Source organism: Perca fluviatilis, chromosome 4 (genome assembly GCF_010015445.1).
Source record: "Perca fluviatilis chromosome 4, GENO_Pfluv_1.0, whole genome shotgun sequence".
In the NCBI taxonomy this organism is placed as follows: Eukaryota; Metazoa; Chordata; class Actinopteri; order Perciformes; family Percidae; genus Perca; species Perca fluviatilis.
The window spans coordinates 2,331,187-2,338,396 of NC_053115.1; positions in this window are offsets into that span (position 1 = coordinate 2,331,187).

Genomic DNA, 7,210 nt, shown 5'->3' on the forward strand with positions numbered 1-7,210 from the left:
TTGGCATCAGCTGTGTGCCTGGCCATCAGCTGTGTGCCTGGCCATCAGCTGTGTGCTCGGCCATAAGCTGAGTGTTTGGCCATCAGCTGTGTGTTTGGCCATCAGCTGAGTGTTCTGGCCATCAGCTGATGTTTGGCCATCAGCTGTGTGTTTGGCCATCAGCTGTGTGTTTGGCCATCAGCTGTGTGCTCGGCCATCAGCTGTGTGCTCGGCCATCAGCTGTGGGCTCGGCCATCAGCTGTGTGCTCGGCCATCAGCTGATGTTTGGCCATCAGCTGTGTGCTCGGCCATCAGCTGTGGGCTCGGCCATCAGCTGTGTGCTCGGCCATCAGCTGATGTTTGGCCATCAGCTGTGTGTTTGGCCATCAGCTGTGTGTTCGGCCATCAGCTGAGTGCTCGGCCATCAGCTGTGTGTTTGGCCATCAGCTGTGTGCTCGGCCATCAGCTGTGGGCTCGGCCATCAGCTGAGTGCTTGGCCATCAGCTGAGTGTTTGGCCATCAGCTGTGTGTTTGGCCATCAGCTGATGTTTGGCCATCAGCTGAGTGCTCGGCCATCAGCTGATGTTTGGCCATCAGCTGTGTGCTCGGCCATCAGCTGTGGGCTCGGCCATCAGCTGAGTGCTTGGCCATCAGCTGAGTGCTCGGCCATCAGCTGATGTTTGGCCATCAGCTGTGTGCTCGGCCATCAGGTGGTATTTCAGACTGGACGTGCTGCGATGATAGCTCAGTTCACAACCACAAAACACAACACATCACTTTGGTCTTGTCAATGGAACCGTTTGACAACTTTTTAAAAGTAAACTTTCCATTCAGAATCTTATCGGCGTCCATTTCAGTATCTCGTTCTCGCCATCCACTCAAAACGTAACGATTGGCTGGCTCGCCAGCCCAAACCAGTGTGTGCGGTGTGCCTGTTGTTGTGTTCCCGGTCTAGCTAGATCCGGTGTGGTGTTGTAGTTTTTCTAACGTTACTAGTTGTTGCAACAGCATGTGAAAAAAACTACAAAGTTTGCACGGCCAAAAAGAACGTTAATCTAGCGATATAAAAATGTATGCCGTTAAAATGGGTTTGCGTTAACGCCGTTAATACCGCGTCTAACTGACAGCAATACACAAAATTAAACATGCGTACAGGTCAGGAGGAGTGGGCTTGTGATTAAGATGGTTGTTGATGCAGCAACATGCGGACGCCTTTTCTGTCCTGTTTGTTTCTTGTACATATATATATACTTTATTAGTATTGCTGTTTTTTGTGGAAGTAAAAGCAACAATGTTATTTCTGTCTGCTGCTTGTTATCAGTGCATTGACTGTTGTGGGTTACAGATGGCCGGAAAATACATCCAGTGGTTATTTCCTGAGATATATGGTGCACAGAGAGCAGAAAGTGAAGCAATTATAAGATAAATGTGTTGGGTCACAGAGACGGGAAGAACTCTCCGTTGACTTGTACTGCGTGAAAGCGCCTCCTCCTCAATTTCAAATACCCTTTTAATAACCTTAACCTTTCTTTACCTTAGCTGCAGACAGAACCAGGCCTTGATTTAAAATGTGTTTCTCCTGTTTTCATATGTATATGTGATAGAGGATGGATACCCGCTACTTGCGCTAGCTACTAGCTACTAGCCAGCTAATAGCTAATAGCTAGCTAGTAGAACGACATAATGATTACATATCCTTGGTTGTCTAAATACATCCATCGTTTATTTTGATAAACATTACTAATTAATACATGCCAACGTGAAGGGTTATAATGAACATTGTTGTTGACTGTTGATGTCAATGACTGCAGGCTAACCTTAGGCAAGGCAAGGCAAGGCAGCTTTATTTCTACAGCACATTTCAGCAACATCGCCATTCAAAGTGCTTTACATAAAACATTAGAGCAGTTAAAAACGATTAAAAAATTAAGACATTAAAGAGCAGTTAAAAACGATTACAAAAATTAAAAAATACAAGACAAGAATTAAATTTACAGATCAGTATAAGAACAAGTTGACCAAGTCCAACTCAGGCCTCCCAGAGGACTTATGTTTTCTGTTGCAAATCAGGATCCAAACCTGGCCTTCCATACCCCTTTTCCACCAACAAGAACCAGGTGCTGGTTCAGAGCTAGAGCTAGTAGGGATGGCTGACGCGAAACTGACGTTCTGAAGCTTTGTTGAGATCCCGAAGCGCAGATGTTTCGAAACACGATTCGAAGCGTGATTCAAAACACCCATGTCACGTGACTATGGCTAAATGAAGCATCGGAGTGTTTCACAAGTGTTTCGACAGGTGGCATGGTCCGCCGAATCAGAGTTTGATTGAACGGGTCTGGAACAGACCACACAATCGCTTTTGTGAGAGGAGTTTGATTTTGAGACAGCGGATTTTTGGTGATATAGTGACATTTATAGTGCGATTTGTTTAGTTATATTTAGGCTTACATTTAAATTTACACATTGACTGATAGGCTAGAGACAGACAGAGTATAGCTTACATACAGTGACACATTAATAGATAGATAGGGCCTACATATATAGCTACATAGATAGATAGATAGATAGATAAAAATGGAAGCTCCTTTTTAATTTTAATTCAGAGCCACAAATGTCAACATCAGGCCCATCATAATCAACATCAACACCAGTAGAAACACAAGACAGTTTATGGGAACGTTTTGATGATCGTATCCGTGAAACCAAGATGATACACAATGCTACAGCTGATGCCACAGTGGAAGAGAAAAATACCTCAACTCTGCGTTTTTGCCCAGAACTCATGATCCCCTAACTTACTGGAAAGAGAGAGCAGTAATCTTTCCTCATTTGTATGTCCTTGCTAAAAAATATCTTTGCATGCCAGCAACAAGTGTCCCTTGTGTGAGGATTTTTTCAAAGGCTGGAGACATTATCTGTAAAAAAAAAAGAAGTAGGCTAAGTCCTTCCACAGCAGAGAAATTAATATTTTGGAATAAAAATCTATAAAAAAGTGAGACATTGTGGCTTGATTTCTTTTATTAATTCAATTTTCATGACCAAAATAACATTATGCACAGTGAGGAGCCTACAAGCTTCACATATATTTTTTAATGGCTCGTTGTCAAGGTTGTTTCAGATCAACACCTGCAAGTGACCACTAGGTGTCATTGTTGAGACGGGTGTCGGATTGTTTCGAAGCCTCGACACAATATGGCACATTTGCTTCAACTGTTTCATTGTTTCACGAAGCCTCGATCTGCCCACCACTAAGAGCTAGTGCCGGTTCGGAGTTGGTTCGACTGACGAGCCTCCAAAGAACCGGTTTGCTTTTCCACAGAGCTAAAGAGCCGGCACAGAGCCAGGTCTTACGTCACTGTAGACGTCTCATCTGTCCCAGCAACGTTAGCGCGGCGGCGCCAAACACAAAGACACCATCAACAATGGCGGACGTTGCTTTGCGGACCGACATCGGCGTCCAAACTCGGCGGATCCAACGGGTTCGTGCAGCTCGCCTTTATAGTGCAAGAAAGCAGCTCGTTACCTCCTCTGACCACTGCTGCTGTTGTTTAATCGCGTCCATCGTGTTTATCTGCTAATTAAAAAATGGCGGTCACAAGTTTCTGTTCGTCTTGTTGGTCACTGTAACCCCGCCCCCCCCGGCCGCTGACGTAAGCGGTTCTTACTTTTGGCCCAGCAATGATTTGGTGCTACTTAAGAACCACTTTTACTGGTTCGGAGCTGGTGCTATGGCGGTCGAAAAACAAAGAACCGATTAAAAAAGCAGGCTCTGGCTCCAAACCAGCACCAGCTCTGCCTTGGTGGAAAAGGGGTACCAGAAAGCTTTACCAGTTCCAAACTGGACCTTACAAAGGCCTTAACAAGTGAAACAGGTTAACAAGTTCACCTTAGTAGCTAGCGCTACTAGATAGCTACTAAGGTTAGCCTTATTGTATGTTGGATTTGCGAGAGTTCGCAAATGAAACTTGAGATTTTGCAAAAGTATAGTCAGTGTTTGTCCCCACTACATATACACACTACATGTAAGGTTTCACCCGACAGCAGATGATTTGAGACATTGAAAGGGAAGGGAAAGCTGGGAGTGCTAAATGTAAGTATTTTTGCTGCTTCGTGATACAATGAAAAGGCCATTCAGACTCACCCAACAACTGATCACACACACCGGTTCTATTATGTGGTTTTATCTATGAATCATAGCGGTAGAGAACATGCAAATACACACATACACTCACAGAGAATGAACACATTATACGTATGTCAGCACGTGAGCGAGATTTTCATTGTCTTGGCGTGTTGCCTCGCCTCGCATCCGCTGAACGTGACAGTTTAATTTTCTCCAGTTGACCTTTTCTTCACTGATAAGCTCAGATACAATCCATACACAAAGGCTTCCCTTCCCAGCCTTTACCCATTCTTCTTTCCAGCCATCTGACATTACAGCACCTCAATAAATACCCCTACACCACACACATACACACCTACATATATAAACCATTCCATGCAAACACAAAGTGACAACAACTTAATCATTCCCACATTTAAAAAAAAGGCATTTGTAGTCTAGTGCAGGGGTGGGCAATTAATTTTCCCAAGGGGCCACATGAGAAACAGGGATGGTTGTGGAGAGGCTAAACTCAATTCTGCTCAATTATTAATTTTATCTCTTTATGAAAAGCAGTAAATTGTAAAGTCTTTGATAAGCTGCGACTGGTAAGGGCACAAATGTTATGATAAGGACATGAAAAAAGTGAAGCAGACATAATACAAAATTCAACTAGAACTGCAAGCAGTTATGACGGGGCCCAAGCCTCCGATGCCAGTCGTCCCCGCACACCCCAGGGAGCTGCGCCAGTCGCCCCCGATGACCCGGGAAGCTGTGCCAATGCGGGACCTGAAGCATTACGTAGGGGGGGCAAACGTTGGTGAATATCGAGAGGTTTGATGCACAAGGTCTGCTGTACTCTGCCGTTGCAAATGTAGTGGTTAACAGTTCATCTCCATACATATACAGACTACCTTTAACAATTCTCTACTATAAACAAACTTCTTAACCCCCCTGACCACAGGGGACAGCAGAGAGAAATGAGAGAGTGACTGAGAGGGTGGAGGGGGGGGGGAGGCAGGTGTGGTGGTTGAAGGAGCAGGGGAGGTGGTCAGGTTGTTGTAAATGGTGTCATAGGCGCCGATTGATGTTTTCCTCCGTGGGTGCTCACAGGCGCACGTCATTTACAAAAAAAAAATAGGAGTCAAAAGTTGTTTGCATTTCAGAACCTCAGGAAATGGACAGCGGCCGACACGAGCACCGCGCCTATTAACTCGATAATAAAGCCGTAAAGTAGGCTTTCAACTCAGGACAGCGCCACTTCTCACAAATACAGATAGGATTGGAGACGAGAAGTTTAACTGACACGTAACCGTGATCAGCTTCGTGGGAAATTAAGAATCAATGCCATCGACATAACCAATCACACTATGACAGACTCTCCACTTAGCACCAACTGCTATGTTTAATTGCACGGTATCAGCGTATATGAATGGTGTTGATTTTGGATTGAAAAAGTGGGAGAAAAGAGTAATATTTGTCCACTGTGAAGGTTGTAGAAACTTTGTCAGGTGGGTTAAGAAGTTTCTTTATTGTAGAACACCAGGGGAGCACGCTAAAGCGAAAACCAAAATGTAACGGTAGGAGGCATACATCAGTAAATATTGAGAAGTGTGAGCTGCAAAGTCTTTGATACATTCCCATTGAAAATATTCCATTAACATTGATTAACAGGGCAAAACACTTTTATGTTGATTATAGCGCCCACTAATGGACGATCTTTGCCAAATTTGGTACAAATCCTCAGAGCGGCATGCCCAACGAGCAACACATCTACAGTTCTATATATTTGGAGTCACCCAGTGCAAAAATAAACATATTGAACATTATAACTCATAAAGGACAAACTATTAACATGTCTTACACACAGTGTATCAATCTTGGATGTAACAGTATGGATTAATTTCACAAAGACCCGAAAAACTCTGGACATCTAGGCTGGATGCAAAACCTTCTGTAAGGGCTAGGAAGACAAAAAAACATCAGCAGAAAGGGGCAACTTCAAGTCCAAAAGACTATTTATAATTATTAAGTTATAAAGTTATGAATCAGCAGTGCCGTTTGGCGTTGTATAAAACATGCTTGACCTCAGAAGGGGTTAAAAGGCCCAAATGGGTATAATGTTGACTATAGCGCCCCCTAATGGCCGATCTTTGCCAAATTTGGTACAGAGCCTCAGAGCGCCATGCCGAAAGAGCAACACAAGTTTTGTGTTGATTGCTTTTACTGTGGAATACCGTATTTTTGGAATAAACCTCATATAAATGAAAGTTCAGAGAGGGTACTGTTTCGAAAACATTTCAATTTCTTTTTCAAATGCTAAAAAAATTGAACAAAACAGCCAAAATTCAATGAAAGTAGAGATCCGATCTCTTGTTGTACTTGTGAAGGGAGTTGTAAGGAATCATCCATCTGTGTTATTTTTGGGTAAAAAAGAAATCCATGTTTCTAAAATAGAAATTTAGAAAACGGGTCAAATTTGACCTTAAAACTGTTTTTTAAACTTCTTCATTTCCCTTGATATCCTCCAGCACTCTACACTGTTAACCTCCTGAGTATTATATAATCACTGCATTACACTGAATAGTATTTCAAAGAAAGCCCGTTGCTGTTCTGCGAATTAAATTTTCATTCAAGTCAACAACAGCCAACAAATACATATGCATGTATGCTTCCATAACTCAACAATGGGGCATTAAAAAGACTAAATCCATTCTATACGTTCAGTCTGTAATTAAATTCCTGCAGCTGCACACAGCCCCATAGGAAGCACTAATCCAGCCTCCTTTTATTCACTCTGGATTCATTGTTTTCTTTGTGTTAAATATCCATCAAGCTTAATCCTGGAAATGATGAAAGAGCAACAATTTCTTTTGAAGTGTGCTGAACTCTCATGCTGATTTGAATCATAAAAAAAAAAATATATATATATATATATATTTATTGTTTACTAAAAGGTAGTCCCGCTGAGATGAGAGGCCTCCTTTTCAGAGCGGACTAATAGAGCGGAGTAATATCAAGACAAATACAAAATGGTGCAGACAAACATGCACCAAAATAATCACAGCAAGTAACGACAAACCGTTCTGAACAAGGCTGTAAAATCAAACAAAAATTAAAAGAGAGAGA